The sequence below is a fragment of the Azolla caroliniana genome, unplaced genomic scaffold (genome assembly GCF_043228905.1).
Source record: "Azolla caroliniana isolate FFs.n. ecotype wild unplaced genomic scaffold, voAzoCaro1.0.p SCAF_65, whole genome shotgun sequence".
In the NCBI taxonomy this organism is placed as follows: Eukaryota; Viridiplantae; Streptophyta; class Polypodiopsida; order Salviniales; family Salviniaceae; genus Azolla; species Azolla caroliniana.
In genome coordinates this window covers 112,939-129,137 of record NW_028230500.1, presented here as the reverse complement: position 1 = coordinate 129,137, position 16,199 = coordinate 112,939, and the positions used below count along the sequence as shown (strand labels likewise).

Genomic DNA, 16,199 nt, shown 5'->3' with positions numbered 1-16,199 from the left:
GGGGGAAGACCCGCTCCGATAGAGAATAAGGCAAGGTTGCTCGCCTAAAGCAACCAACTTTCGTTGCTCTAATTTAGTTTAGCGCAGAAGGTTAGGTTGATACAACTAAATTTCGGGGGCGGACCCTGCCCCGAAGTATTATAGGATCGAAAATGACAAGAACAGAAGAAAAGTTTTTACGGAAAAGAACGGTAACAGCTCCGCGTCGTTCTCTCGAAGAATCGCCATGATGAATCCTCGTGCAATTCATTCTGTAAACGAACTAAGTTTATGATAATGTCTTCGTCAAACTGCCTGCCTGCCTGCCTGCCTGCCTGCTGTAATCTTTCCAATTTGTTCTGTATTCTTTCCAGTTCGTTCTGTAAACTTTTTGATAATGTCCATGTTTTATCTAATCTGTTTCGTGAGATTCCCTTCTTTTCTTGTATTTATAGCTTTTTGCTTTTCTTCTCAATAAGATGGTCATATAACCCTTAGTGCTTTTTGCTTTTCTTCTCAATAAGATGATCATATGACCCTTAGTGCTTTTTGCTTTGCAAAAGAAAACTCATTTTTATTGATCTCTATGGGAATCGCTACCACCCTGTACTAGGATTGGTCCTTTAGAAATCCCATTGGTCCAGTACTTCCCCGGGACTGCACGGATGACGCTTCGCCTACCCTGAAGGATAAGCTTCCGATATCTTTTGACGTAACGTTTATTCAATTACCCTTTTCCCAGCAGATGCTATGTATGCCTCGGACTCAGCGATAATTATGTCCCTAACATACCAAAACTAGCAGTAGCACCACTCGTAGTTAGATAGGTGGGAACTGATATATAGAATAATCTTCTCTGAACTTGATGGATCTGTAGAACGGCTTGACGGCCGGCGCGGCGGAAATCTCGGCCATTTGCATTAGGCTCAACGTCCCTTCTTGCATACGTGCCCCTTCGAAAGCACAGACAATGATTATTAGCAAAGACTTATCCGTGGCATATTCAATTAAGCGAGTGATCTTCTTACCTAAAACGGAACCCATACTACCTCCCATGAATTAAAAGTCCATGACACCAAGCGCTATACTATACCCCATTGAAATATTCTATACCTGTTTGAACAGCATCAGTTAAACCTGTTCTTCTCTGGGAAGCAGTAATACGATTCTGATGAGAATCCTCAGCGGCGGGGCGGTTCATGCGGCGGAGAAACTTGGAACATCTCATGCAGTCATGTCTTCATCCATTAGGAAATCGATAGAATAATGGCAGGTTATTCCGGTAGACTGTAAGCCGTGATGAATTGAAGGGTTTTGTTCCAACATGCATGAAAGAGGGTTGTTCTTAACGTTTATCAATTTTTCGGACTAGCTCTGTTGAAGAGCTCGTATGAGAGTTGGCTCAACCTAGCCCCAACAATGGCAGAATATTTCCGAGATGTCAACGAGCAAGCTGTACCTTTATTCATTGACAACATCTTCCGCTTCGCCCAAAATCGCGGAATCAGAAGTCTCTGCTTTCTTTTTGGCAGGTAGAATGCCGATGAAAACCGCTTCTTCGGCCGTCAAGCAAGCAAGCAAGCAAGCAAGCAAGCAAGCCGTGGGTTATCAACTGGTTCTTCCCGGCCGGCCAGGTCTCTATAGGAAAGAATTCCAGATCAATAACTTCCATTCAAGCGCACCTGCGGATGATCTGACTGACCTAGCCCCCGCTACAACCATTTGCACACCTAGATGCTACTACTGCGCCGCTTTCGAGAAGATTAGCAGAAGAATATCTATGCGGCCCATTCATTCGTCTTCATGAGGCGGTGAGGGCCAAAAAAAAAGCCAAGACAGCTTCGGAGCGAACTCTGTTACCAGAGCCGAGAACAGCTTTAGACAATTCCGTCAGGCACCACGAAGGGCTGGCTTGAGAAGTATCGCAAGACTTGACTTTCTGCGCCCTACTCTCAATGAGTCAAACTCTCCGTATCCATTACTCTTTTACAATCGATTATTTGATAGATCTGGAATGTGATGAGATACACTCTAATCATCTCATAGGACCGCCCCGATGAAAACCAGCAGACCTAATCACCTTACGATGGTTAGCGGAATTCTCTCTCGGTAAATTGGGTCAATGAGACCATCGGCGTTCGTTTCAGAATCGGATAGTTACACGTCCCACATCCACTAGTCGCCGGGCCACCGAACATTGCTTCAACCATAAGGCAGCCAGAAAATTGGACCTTTAGTTTAGTTAGGTTTTCATCGCTTTCCGCACGCCTGGTAGAAAGCGGGTCGACCTTCCCCCCATTTACTTTATTTCATAGAAGCAATAGCGGCATGTATAGTGCTCGGTCTATCTAATTTGTATCGGAACGAAAGCAGCAGCAATGAACCGCTTCATCCGCGAGTCTTCCATCGACAAAGGACTGGCTCTGGCTCACGACGAATGCAAGCTGGAAAACACGGAACTCGGTACTTGGTTAGTGAAACCATGCATGAAAAATCAAGTTACCTACTACTGGATTCGAACCAATGACTTTCGCCGTATGAAAGCGATACTCTAACCCCTGAGTTAAGTAGGTTGGGCAGTTTCATAGCAGCCAGCCCGTTTCATCGAGCCTCGGAAGTCAAGGCGGCCATTCTATCTACAAGATTTTCTGTCAATTCCTGCAGACTGTTCAAGGAAACTCGTGGGGTGGGTTCCTGCTTTCCCTCAATGCCGAGCTGCTCTTTACGGCCCGGTAAGAATTCAATAAATTGAGTAGTTGCACCTGCTGGTATAATAAGATATCCGTCTGAACTCCTACATCAATACCATCCATGTCGGTCTGGGTCGCAACATCAATAACATCATCCACACCTTGATCCTTACTACCTTTCTCAAGAGGTTGGTTGTCGGCAACGTCGTTGTCAGAGGCCTATCAAGTGACATTATTTCATTGACTACTTTTTTCCGCCGCTAACGGCCAACGAAAGAAAGAACTGCCATAAATATCAAGAACAGACCTTGTGTTGGCAAAGAAAGCCAACGCAAGTCCCTCTAATGCTGCTTTGAAGGCATTTTCTTGAAACCTATCTTAGTTGACGAAACGAAGCCGTATATCCTTCGTCTCCTAGCTAAAATCTTTGGAATCATCATATTACTTTTACCAGGAGTAGTCTTTCCAGTGTCAGTCGAACGTAAAGTCATGGCTTCCATGTAACGTTGAAAGGGTCTTAATGTGGTGGGATCATCTGGGTTGTTATAACTCTTAGCGGATGGTTTGAAATCAATTTTAAAAGAACCTATTCCACCTCCAAGTGCTAATTTCTTTCTTTCTGTAATGGTTCTGGTAATTACATCTACGGTGCGCCGTGCGAGGCTCGTTTTCTTTCCGGAAGAATACCCTTCTACAACCAACATAGATGTTTGACTTGGAAGTATATACGGCGGGCCAATACAACATCTTGGGCTAATAATCCATCGAGTTCGCGAGCAGTTAGTCGGAAAGGGGCGAAGCCGGGCAAAGCGGTTTCCCCGGTCCCCGAAGGAAGGACGGCTTAGCCCTCCTCGGTGGTGTCTCTCAGCTGATGCGAGAAAGGTTAGATTGACTCACTTGGTACGTACCTACTGCCTGAGTAAGGGCTACGTATCCCGAACAGAATACGTCAGTATGTGTGTGGCGGAGTAATCCAGGGCCCAGTTTGGGCGAAAGCCTTGACTTCCACATGAAGCGGTCAAGGTTGCCGGACAGCCAGCCACAAGTAATTCCAGCATAGGAACTGACTTAAACAATCGAGCAGGTGCGCAAAGACCTGTAACCATTGGGTGCTCTGACGGGGCGAAGCAGGGAAGTGCGTAGCGCTTACTCCGTCCTCGAAAGGCAAAGACACGAAAAGAGAGCAACCACGGGAAGTAACCGCTTCGCATTGTCTAGTAAACGATGCGCGGTCTCAGAGGTCGCATAGTAGCGAGGGAGGAATGCCAGAAACCTGGCCGAGCCGCGAAGGCAACTAGTCAGAACAAACCTTAGTTCAACGCGGCCAGTACGTATGCGGCCGGCCGGCGTTGAGAATAAGGAACAATTCTTCGAAACGGAAGGGACGGCAATACTCTCAGCAAGCAAGCAAGCAAGCAAGCAAGCAAGCAAGCAATTAAGGTGTTCCGAGTGAGAGCTGTATGACAAAAGATTGCCACGTACGGTTTGGAGGGCAGCATTGACTGACCCCTATTTAAGTTTGGTTGCTCGGGCTGTTACACTTTCTGATTATGGTATGGTATTGTCGGATCCAAATGTAGGTACATTCTATCTATTTGCTATATCTTCTCCAGGGGTTTATGGGATTATTACAGTGGGTCGGTCTAGTAGGGCGGCCGTTCAGTCACCTGTGGTACTAAAGCAGCCAGCCCGGCCCGCCCATGTGGTCAAATTGTTTGTAGTGTGGAATGATCTGCTCTATACAGGGTGTAGGGCTCTTCGACAGAACTAGTAATAGGCTTGACTCGCGATTTGAAGGGTAGGGGGGGTTCTTGTGTAGGAGGCTAAAAGGGGATAGGGATACGTTCAAAGAAGTTCAGGAAGAAAGGAAGAGCATGCCGTAAAAGCATGGTTGAAGGTCGATCCTGTCTTCCCAGGGAGTACCTAACAACACCATGTGGAAGAACCAACCTTGTGGATCAGGATGAGGTGCCGTCCTAGCGAATTGAAGTCTCCTTGGGTAGCCAACGACCTACAGTTATCCTTGTACCTCTGTGCCGAGCGAACGACTGTACGCTGTCTTGTTTTCTGCCAGCTGGGATTGCTTGCCGGCCAGATCGGATTGGAGCAACCATTGCATGAAGGCACATTACCCATCCTCTTGGGGACAAGAGACTGAACGACATCCCGATTTACTGCATTCCAGGACATCTGGGATGAGAGCCGTAGGTGATACCGGCGAAACCCAGCCAGATTTTGTTCTGGCAGGTAGTCAGAGGACTCATAGTACCCGCCCCGAAAGGGGCCCCTCACGCACGCACGGGGAAGACGCTAGTTTTCAGGGAAGAGGAAAGTCTTTATTTCTTTTTCCACGTTGTTTTCTTCTAGCAGCAGGAAAGGAGTCTGGATGTCTGCCTAGCTTCGGCAGATTCTACTCAACGCAATCTGCAAACTCGAATCCCCGAAACCTGACTCAATGCGGAATAGAATTGATCGTCGTTTGGTGGATCTCCAGCAAGCAGTTTTAACTAAAAGAACAGGACATACCACAAAATTCAGAGAGAGAACACGAAGCGATCGATCTGCTTACCGAGGGCTAAGGCTAGACCGCAGGACCTGGATTTATGACGTCCGGCCCGCTCCTCTCGAGTCCTGCCTGCTGGGAACGAACCACGAGGACGACCGCCAAGAACGGGCGTACTCGAGGGGGGCCAGAACCAAGCCCAAACGGGACGGAAGGGTACGGAGCGAGGTATTATAAAGCATTGCTTTATGGCGGCCGAAGAAAAGAAAAGAAAAGAAAAGAAGCGGTTTTCATCATCATGCATGAAGGCGCGCGCGCGCGCCGGTTCATCATGAAGGCGCTGAGTCAGAATTTTCCACTCCGCTAAACTAAAGAGGACGACAGAGAAGCAGGAGACGACGAACCCCTGCAACTACGTCGGACCTCTCGGAGTGAAAAAGAAAGCCAGATGGTGGTAGACTATCACGTACGGCTTTGCCCTCCCCGCCAACCACGTGTCAATGTGCCTCTACGGAAGGAACATCGACGGGCGGGTTTCCCGGGCGATCTAAAGCAAGTTGTTGGGGTAGAGAGCCGTATGCGCGGCGACGTGCTCGTATGGTTCGGAGAGGACTCAGCGTACACTGATCCTGTTGATTGGTGGAAAAGCAGCTTCACTCCTTATTCCAAATATGCTTTTTCAGGAGTATCATGATTTGCCGTCTAAATGGTTTTGTACGAAGTATCTATTGGTCCTATTATCATTACTGCACTAATTTGTGTAGGTTTTTGTAATTTTAGTGAGATTGTCATAGCGTAAGAGCAGATATGGTTTCGCATTCTCTTGTTCTCCGTATTGATTCTGTTTTCTATCTTTCGCTCAGTAGAAACTAATCGAGCTCCGTCTGATCTACTAGAAGTAGAAGTTGAATCAGTCGTGGGCTATAATGCGGAATATCTTTTAATGGGATTTGCTCCCTCTCTTTCGGGAGAATATGCTAATACGATCTTAATGAGGTGCGGAGCCTTGCATCCGACATTCGTTGGGCTTCCGCTCCCTGCAGGAGCCAGCGTCCCCTCAAGGGCTTTGTGCAGTAAACTCCTCCGGGCGACGATCTGAAGACTAGTAGGTCCCGCGAAGCTTTCGAAGAGGGGTAGCCTGGTGTGTAAGCACAGCAATGAACCGCGAACCCGTCGGACGACCTATCTAAGATTAGGAGGATATCTCAGGTGGTTATCCCGCAACTCTTCCCCAGACCTATACTATCGAATGCTCATATGGGAAAGTGCGCTCTTAGGTCTGGAACCAGGGAGGGTTGCTCCGAGAAATCCCTTCTCGTTTCCTCCAGGGGGTGCGGACACACTTGCACGGATTACAGGTGACGGCTACAAAGATGGCGGGGAAGGAAACAGTACCCGACATCCAGGGATGAATGTAAACTCATTGGACAGGGGTAATCATTCTGGTCCTGGGAGAGAAGACTCACCAACAACAGTGGTAGACACTAGTCTGAAAGGCTAGCAAAACAGAATCACCGAGACAACGGCAGCCCCATGTACTCCTGTTGCGGACGAGAGACTGCTTGCTTGCTTGCTTGCTACTGGCGTCCCATGAGCAAATTGAGTCTGAACCAGGCGACTTAACCCCCAGCGAAGAGGGATTTCTGCTGAAAACTTGTTCGTTACGTTACGTTAAAGGGGATCTTTTTGGAATGGTCGGAGAAAGACTCGCTGCGCCTCTTGTCAGGCGCCTTGCTCGAGCCCGCGGGAGAAGTGATGGTACTGTTTATTTCCAAAAATTCGTTCTCGGAGTCAGAAGGTAAAGCACCGTATCTCACAGCTCCCTACTAACGCTCCGCTATCAATTCCAAGTTAGAGGAGGGAGGAGTACCCTGGTCTGGTAGCCAACCCACTTTAATGCTATCGCATTCTCTCTGCTGGGTTAAAACCTAAAGAAAGTGTGCTTATCAGCAGCAAGCACAAACCCGGTTGGTTGTTTTCAGCTGCCCTTTCTGTAGGTTGAGTGGCTTCAATCTCTCCCCCCGGCAGGCAGGCAGGCAGGCAGGCAGGAACTTTCTCGCTCGGCCTTTGACCACCTACCTCTCATTGTTCTCCTGGGGACTCACTCACTTTAGAGATTTTTCTCCGTCTATGCGGGCTCTAAGCCGATGAACCGGTTCATCATGAAGGCCTTCATGATGAAAAAGGGGTTGGCGGGTTTGATGAACCGCCTTGTAGGCCAGCCTGAACTGTAAGTCGATCCCACTCTGCTGCTGCTGTGCCAACCACCACCGAGACATCCATGCGAGAGAGAGATCGGATTCGAAGACCTAAACGTTGCATTGGTTGGAGAAGAGGAAACTCAATATTCCCGGGACGGAGCCGTATGACGCGAGAGTGTCACGTACGGTTCTTTGAGAAGGGTGTGGATACACCTATTGGGCTAAGGGCCACAGAGCCGCGCCCTCACTCTCCTAGTCTATGTACACCGCCTTTCCCGGGAGGTTGGCCATCCATTTTAGATCTTCCTAGTTTCCAGGGAATTCCGGGCTCAATCTGGTTTGGCACAAAGGTTATTTTCTTTCCGTTCGTATATATATGGGTTTGCGCAGCATTTCTATGACATTGTTATGATTAACCAATGAGACTTGGACGGAAAGTCTTCCCGCCTTTATCATTAGCTCGGGTAGTTTCTGTATTCGGCGTTCCAGTAGCCTTTGACTGGCTACCTCAATGAATTGAGCATACTGTGATGTTGAACGTCATAATTAATGGGGTTCTGGTCGGAAGAAAACGGCGTCCAGACCCCTCTCACGCACGCCCGCCGATGGAAATTTCGTAAACAGAATGCCGCCTTGCGATCGTCCGATCGATGCTTCTTCGAGGGTGAGAGCACCGACCGGGAAAATAAAAGGAGGAAAGAACCGATACCCCAGCTACTACGGCGCGCGCCTCCCAGATCACAACAATATCTTCTTCTTTTGCTAGGCTTACGGCAGACGCCCTCGGCATAATCGCAATGGACGGCCCTAGGTACGGTAGTGGCGAGTCCAGGTTGCTTGACCTAAACGATTTACCGCCAACCGAAAGGTAATCGTTCGGTTATGTCAAGGGGTGAGTGCTGTGTCAAGCGGGCGGATGCATGATGAACGCTTTTCGGGGCCGCACGCAGAAGGAAAAACACAGATTGCGAAATACGCCTACCATAAATTAATTGCTTCGTCATTGTAGAAGGGCAAAACGTCACAAAACATGTACTTGAGCTTCGAATTAATGTCTCTAAAAGTTTGGGGTACGCCCGCGTGTTTCGACAAGAACACTAAAAAAACCTAATCTGGCTTTATGCAAGATAGCCAAGGCACGTTCAAGCAATTGAAGGAATATCATTGCTCACATCTTTGGCGAGGGTTATAATTCATAGGAGCATCCTGCGGTTACGGCTAGAGGAGGTAGAGTGAAAGATTCGTTAGGTGTGAATTATCATCGTATTCGAGGAGTTAAAGATTCGTAGGGAATCCCGGATTGAAGATGAGGCAGACTAAAACATGGTACAGAGAAACCTAAGAATTCGATACGAATAAAAAGGTCAAATCAGGGAATGGTTGCTTTTCTCGCTCATCGCCTTCAGACCGGTTTAATTTTTCGGGAAGACTTTCAGAATGACCGGCGGAAACTTTTGGAACGGAAAGCCATCCGCTTCGATCCCATTGCAAATATTTCTGCGCCCATCTAGCAGGGCTTTTGTCACCCAGACCCAAGGGAGGCCGTGAAGGAAGCACATACAGCTGCTCGGAGAGATTAAGCTACATCTGGGGAGTGGATAATAAACAAAAAAGATTAATCAAGAAATTAGTCCACTTTTGTATGATTGATGGTAAAAGAACAAAATCTCGTGTTATTGTTTCCTAAACTTCTTCTCGTCTTTCCTGAACTGAACCCGATGTTCATGTTATCACACTCCTGGCTAACGCCATAGAGAATGTCAAGCCTACTCGCGAAATCAAGAAAGTGAGAATCGCAGGGACTACTCGTAATGTACTCAAGATTATTGCCAAAGAACGTTAAGAAACCTTAGCTTTTCGTCGGATCATGGAAGCAGCTGTCAAATGACGTACTATGAGCAGAAATAGCCAGAGCTTGGATTAATGTTCATCTGCTGAGATACCGGATGCTTATCAAAGAAAGGGAAATGTTCGTAAAAGAAGGGATGATCTTCATAAACCGGCAGAGGCCAATAGAAGTTTCGCGCATTATAGGTGGCGGTGAACCATTGAAAACATGTAATGAGCTGGGGTCAAGAGCTGTTAGACACTTTAGCAGCACACACCCTACATCGCAGAATCGAGTAATTGGTAATCCATCGTTCGAATGCTTAATGATTCTAATATTGACAATGAGACCTGCCAAAAAAAAAGAAAGCGAGAATTCGATTCTGGTGTGAATTTGGTGCTACGTGAATTTAATGAAGAAAGTTCGCACTCCCTTCCCTACTGATAATTGGGGGCATCTGAGCCCGCCCCTCGGACATGGGGGCACAAAAGCAGCACAAAAAGCACTATACCCTCCCTGTCTAACTTGTTAAAAAACAACGGAGTAAGTCTTTGCCGGCATTGTTAAGTCATTGGAAAAAGACACCTAACAACAATGAAGATTCGTTTCCAGAGAGTTTATTCACCGTTGCTCCTGGAGAATACTCTGCAAACAACAAACCGTGCGTGCCCTTTCAAGGTTAATCTCAACGATGAAGCGGCTAGCTCGACTCCATCGATCCTGTGTACAATGTCTCAGATTACAGGCCTTCGCTGTGGCGGAACTTGATGACCTGGACTGCGAAGAGCCCTATAGTGACGGCGATAGCGAAGCAGAGGTTGAAGAATTTCTTTTGCCTGCTTCTAACTTTATTATCAAGAATAATGTTCTGGCGGTCAGCGTTAGATAAATCTCATAAGAAATATATTCAAATAGGAATTTGTACGTTCAAACCGTGCGTGTGCCAATTGCTCGAAGAAGCAAAGGTTAAGCTTGAAGCCGAAGAAAAGAGAGGTAAGGAAAGATTAATGATAAGCGATGGATTGGGCCAAACAAATTCGGCGGATTTCTTGAGAAGGAAGGAATACTTGCAAAAAATGATCGAACAATTTGTTGACGAGAGATCAATCTATAATAACTCGCTGGACCTTTTTGATTGATAAGCTGACCAACAAAAGGCAAACCAACATGCAGGATAGGTTTATTGCGCACTTCAAGAAAGATAAAGAACTAATAGACATTTTAACGTCCTTCGATGTATATACGATTGAAATACTTACGATATTTTAGAATCTTTATTGTTAGATTGTTTATTAATAGGGATTGCCTCTTTTCCAGAGTCTAAATTATTATTATTAAAATCTTTACCGTCAGATTGTTTATCAACAGAGATTGACCCAGACTCAGATTTTCTTGAGTCTGAATTAATCGAAAAACAAAATAGCCACGGCCTTTACCATTAAACTTACATTATAACACTTTTTTTTCAATTTCAATATCTCATTTTCTAATGCTATTGTATGACAGCAGAAAAATTGCGGTATAAATGAAAATATTATTAATACAAAGAAAACCTTGTTTTCTTCTTTGATCAAACAAACTCATATCTTTAAATAATAAACGAATTCTAGTTTGAATAGAATCTAAAGCTACTTTTGCTTTCATTCACCAAAAGCAGCTGCTTTGGTTGCGTTGGTTGTTAACCATTTTAAGAGAGTGTATAAGGACCTACCACTCTATACGGCGGTGTACGATTGCTTCATATCAAACTACAAAGTATCTTCACTATTACCAGATCTATATAAATCAACCCTGTTCGGGTCTTTAGGTTGTCCGATGGCAACCAAAGCGTCTTTCTATTGTTCCCCGAACCATTCGAACTCTTTTACCAGATTCTTGGCAGTCCCTTTCCCAAAGAAAGTTGGGAAGTGCAGTCTCTGCAGGCAGGCAGTTAGCCCCTCGGGTCGTTCAGTCTCGAAGGTATGGTTCGGGCTTCGTTCGTTTCTTGTGACCAGATTCATTGGTTCGAGGCTACGTACGTTGGATCGGGTTCGGGCCCTAAAATATGTGATTGGGTAATTACGATGGCTCGTATACACGTTCGAGGATCACTCTCCAGGCGACGGAGGACTGCTTAGTGATTGAAGGGAGAGAAGAAACCCATTTGATTTCTCACTAGAGGCCTAATGATTGCATAACTCTGAGGTTCCAACTGCTACGGATAGAGGGATTTGAACCCCCACGACTGAGTAAGGTCACCAGAACCTAAACCTGGCATGTCTACCAATTCCATCATATCCGCACATCGATTCTTATTTCGAAACCACCCTTTTTCACTGCTAACTGGATAGAGCTAAGAACGCCAATGGCTCGGATGGCGTAGCAATTAGAGGAAACTGAAACACCACCCCGTATTTTTCGATTCTCCCGCAAGCAAGCAAGCAAGCAAGCAAGCAAGCAAACGCGCGACTTGCTCAATGGAGCCCGCTTACGACGATCCCTTTTAACCTCTCAGGCTCTTATAGAAGGCTTATAGAATGCCTATATGCTTTCCAAATCAAGTTAGGGTGATGGGAAAGTGGGAATGCTAACTTATGACCATACTCACGGATGGAGAGGGATTCGAACCCCCGGTATCTCTCCGAATACTTCGGTTTTCAAGACCGACTCTTTAAACCGCTCAGACATCCATCCCTTTCCCGACAAGATCACGAGCCATCAATAATCAACGGGAAAGCGTGCCAAGCTTTCAGGTCTTTGTAAATCGCACGCAACGCCTTCAGAAAACAAATAGGTTGTACCGCAGGGCCTCCTCTTTGGCCCCTCCGACCAGAAAGGTTAAGCGTGGTAATTGATCATTCTATTTTAGATTGATAGGAACTAAGGCGTCCTAATAACCAAGTTTACAACCATGGGCAATAACGGACTCGAACCGCTGACTCCCTCGGTGTAAACGAGGCGCTCTACCAACTGAGCTAATTACCCGGAGTGCCGGCGATACTTCGGAGTCTCGCCGGCTCTGTTTTCTGTAGGTCACATAGAAATTTATCCATTCTTTCTACGGCCACGTCAATCCGCTTCTTTTCTTGTTGGGCCGCGCCGCAATTGTCTAGCTTCTGCTACCAACTCCCCCATCGGGCCGTCTGACTTTACCGTAGCCGATAAGTAGCGTTAATCGTCTTCATCGCGCTGATGAAGCAGCGGGTTCATCCACCACCTTGGTTCTTCCCCGCAAGCAACTTCCGCCGTATTATCCATAGCTGTTCATCAAGAAGGCCTAGAGTTAGTTTTCCGATAAGATTCAAGCTACAATTTCAAACAGCACCTTTTCTTCATGAAGCGCAAGAAAACTGCACTGCGGAAGAAGAAGAAGCGGTAAAAAGTGTAATATAAATGGCTACCAAAGTTCTTCTTTTGAACTTTCAAGAAGGCCTGAATATTCATGGATTATTATACGATAATCTTTAATGCGGCTCAGATTGCGGAAAGAATTGAATGCTGGAATTTCGAAATTCCGTTGGTAAAATTCAGAAGGATCATGCAAGAAGGCAATATCATCTTCTGGCCATAATCTGCGAATCCAGCAAAGCAAAGCAAAGCAGCACTTTTCTTTTCACTTTAAACCGAGCCGGCGGCAATCTTGATGAATCACTGGCAAGAAGATGCTTTGCACTTTTCTTTCCACTTTAAAGCAGCAATCTTTGAACTCGGAAATGGCACTTTTCCCTGCAAGCCTGAAACGCACGCCTTCCCCAAAAGAAAAGCGGAACCACCTAACGAGTATTTTAAACAGCAAGCATGATGAACCGGCATGTTCATCAAACCAAACAGGTTCTTCATGCATGCATGAAGGCCTTCATGATGATGAAAACCGCTTCATTGGAATGTCACCGTCTCATTGACAACACGAATGATAACGAATTGACAATATGAATAGTCACGTTAGTTTCCCATTCTTAAGCATGGATTATTATACAATAATCTTCATTTGCTTTTTTACTGTTGACAACATGTAGTGCGGGGGCAGGGTTTGAACCCGCAGTCTTCAGGTCATGAGCCTGACGAGTTGGCCATTTACTCCACCCCGCAAGCAAGCAAGCAATTGATCTCTCTCTAGCGAATCGGAATTTATTTTAGAAAAAAAGAAGCCAGAAAATAGATTGCCATAGCCATGGGTTCAAACCTTTCCCCGAAGCTGCCGGCCGAAATCAACCGTTGCCAGTCGTTGTGTCCAACGAAGCTACGCGTAATGACTGTCCCTACCAAAAGACAAACAAACAAAGCATTTCTATAGGAGGTAACTGGGCCAATTCCCGCAAACCACCTATAGGTTAGGTGGCGGTGATCTATCGGCTTGTTCAATTCCCGCCGTTATCCGCTCACCCGCCTAACGCTCCTACAAACAAAAGGGAGGGTCTCCTTAGTAATTACGTGAGGGGGCCTCCTTCCCCATCTCTTGAACTAGACTGAACCAGTTGTTACTGATGATAGAGAACTGGCAATTTTTTAGCGGAACGTAGCCGGATTTTTCTACACCTCTTCACTCAATAGCTTTTACTCCTTGATACCCTCAAGTATGTGTGGTTTGATTTTGTCGGGGAGTTCCTTCTCATATTAAGCGATCTATGTCAAAGGGATCTAGTCCGGGAACCCATTGACCGCCGCGAGGATAACTACAATCTGTCATTCGATAGGGATCAGGGGATATTATAGTTATTTAAGTACCTCGGTAAGCCTAGCGCCGCAATATGGCGAATACTAAATAGCGGGATCGAGGTCTGACCCAAATTACGCAGAAGCGGCAACTTCACGATGTTATGCCGGCTCCAATTTTAAGGTGCCACGAAGTGCTTTCATAGCTTTCGGCTAAGCGGCAGACCCAACACAACTAACGAGTAATCCTACGTTAATAACGAGCCAAACTCCGCGATAGAGAGGTTCAGTTTCCGGGAGGATTTATCCATCTGTAATGAGAATGACATTGATAAGAGTATAAACAGAAACGTCTCCAGCTTATATTTCAATGACGAGTGAAGCAATCGAGCTACCTACACCAGTCTAGTCTAACCTTTTGGCGGCTCTTTCCGATGAACAGAGATATGAATAGAAGACATCTCCGAGGGAAACCTCACAACCTAGTAGTCAACGTGGCGATAATGACATTTATCAATATGCCACTGATTACTTACTGGGATCGTCATAGATGATTAATGCGTGCATTCCATGATCTCTAGAAGACTCTCCCGTAGCACGACCAGGATGTAGTGCCGGGAATTACAGGAGAGCAGAATCCGAAGCCGTGACTACAACAATAATGAGATATTCCAGAGCACCGGCTTCCGGGGGAATCTTAACCGATTATGCCACGGTTGAACGTTTTTATCCAATCACTACGTACACGCGAAACAATTTTTCACTATCGAAGGTGCCCTATGCGTTGATTGGTTTCTAGTTCAGAATGGTATCAATAGCTATAGCAGTCTTTCCAGTTTGTCGGTCGCCGATTATCAGTTCCCGTTGACCACGACCTATAGGGACTAGGCTATCCACCGCTTTTAACCCTGTTTACATAGGTTCGTGGACAGATTTACGTGCAATAATCCCAGAGACTTTGACTTCTACACGTCTTCATTCTACCGCGCTCAAAGATAGAGTCAAGCTTCTGCCGAGGAGAAGTGATCGTAGTTGTGCTCTCCGAACCGTGCGGAATAGTCGCCCATTACACGGCTCTCTAACTTGACTTTATCTGGGTCTTGTTTAACCCCAGAGGCCGAAAGGAGGGTGGAAACTTCCTCACAAGTTCCCTCCTCCTTTCCTCCTTGGGGACCCACTTTGTGATTTCCTGAAGTCCACTCTCTCCTGGAGTTTGCAGAGAGGAAAATGGCTTTTCAGTTAAGTCAGGTAAAACTTGCTTGCCTTTTCGCCGAAAAAGCAATAGAAAAAAGTTATGAATACAAGAAAGAAGAAACCGCAACCGCAGCCCTGGATGATTCTTCCTGAAGTAAGTTCTAAAGAATGCCATTCTTTTCCGTAAAGACTTTTCTTCTCATTTTCGAATTTGCCCCTATTTCTTTCTACCTAGTCATCAGTTTGCTACCTTCCCTGATCCCAATTGGTGCTTTTTTCGCATTTGCTTTGAAAGGTTCGGCCTATCCGGATAAATTGTCAGCTCACGAACGCGGTTCTGACCTACTTGGTGATGTCAGAAGTCGTTTTGATACATGACCTTATTCGGTCTCCCCTTCATTTATTATCTTCGATTCGGAAGTGACCCTCTCGTTTCCCCGGGCAGTATCCTCGAACAAGATTGGTTGGTTTGGATTTCGGTCTATGATGGTGTTTGTACGGATTCCGACCATTGGATCTCTTCATGAATGGAAAAAGGGCGCTCTGGACTGGGAGTAACCGACACTGAAGAGTCAGGCCCCATCAAGGCAGATGCATGATGAACGCTTTTCGGGGCCGCACGCAGAAGGAAAAACACAGAATGAACCGAATACTACTATTACTATCATGGCCAGGTGACTTCCAATTCTTAAATAGCCTTTATTTTCTATACTTAACTAGCATTCGATAGATCATCTAATTCTGAGCAATATAAGTCATCGGTGGGGGTTTGGTTTGTTAGCCGGTCTTCGTCCAGTCATTTAGATCATTATCGGCGTCTTTTCAGCTATGTATTATACACCTCATGTCGATCTGGCTCTCAACAGCGTAGAACACATTATGAGAGATGTGAAGGGAGGCTGGTTGCTTTGTTACATGTATGCCAATGGGGCCAGTATGTTCTTCACTGCAGTTCATATCTATATTTTCTGCGGTCCGTATCATGGAAGCTATATCAGTCTCAGAGAATTCATTCGGTGTCTCGGAGTTGTCACCCTTCTATCAACGATCGTTACCGCTTTCACAGGCCATGTACTCTTCCGGGGTTAAATGAGCTTTCGGGGAGCTATAGTAACTACCAGCTCAGCTAGTGTCGTATTTATAGTAGGAGATACCATAGTCACTCGGCTTTG

The 16,199-nt window shown here is 46.1% G+C and overlaps 2 non-coding genes across 2 annotated transcripts; both read right to left on the bottom strand.

Annotated features, from left to right (window-relative positions):
* Positions 1-11,787: 11,787 nt before the first annotated feature.
* TRNAS-UGA (transfer RNA serine (anticodon UGA)) lies at positions 11,788-11,874 on the bottom strand. Its single transcript has one exon. It is a non-coding gene; the product is annotated as a tRNA-Ser (tRNA).
* A 218-nt stretch (positions 11,875-12,092) lies between these two features.
* TRNAV-UAC (transfer RNA valine (anticodon UAC)) lies at positions 12,093-12,165 on the bottom strand. Its single transcript has one exon. It is a non-coding gene; the product is annotated as a tRNA-Val (tRNA).
* Positions 12,166-16,199: the final 4,034 nt, after the last annotated feature.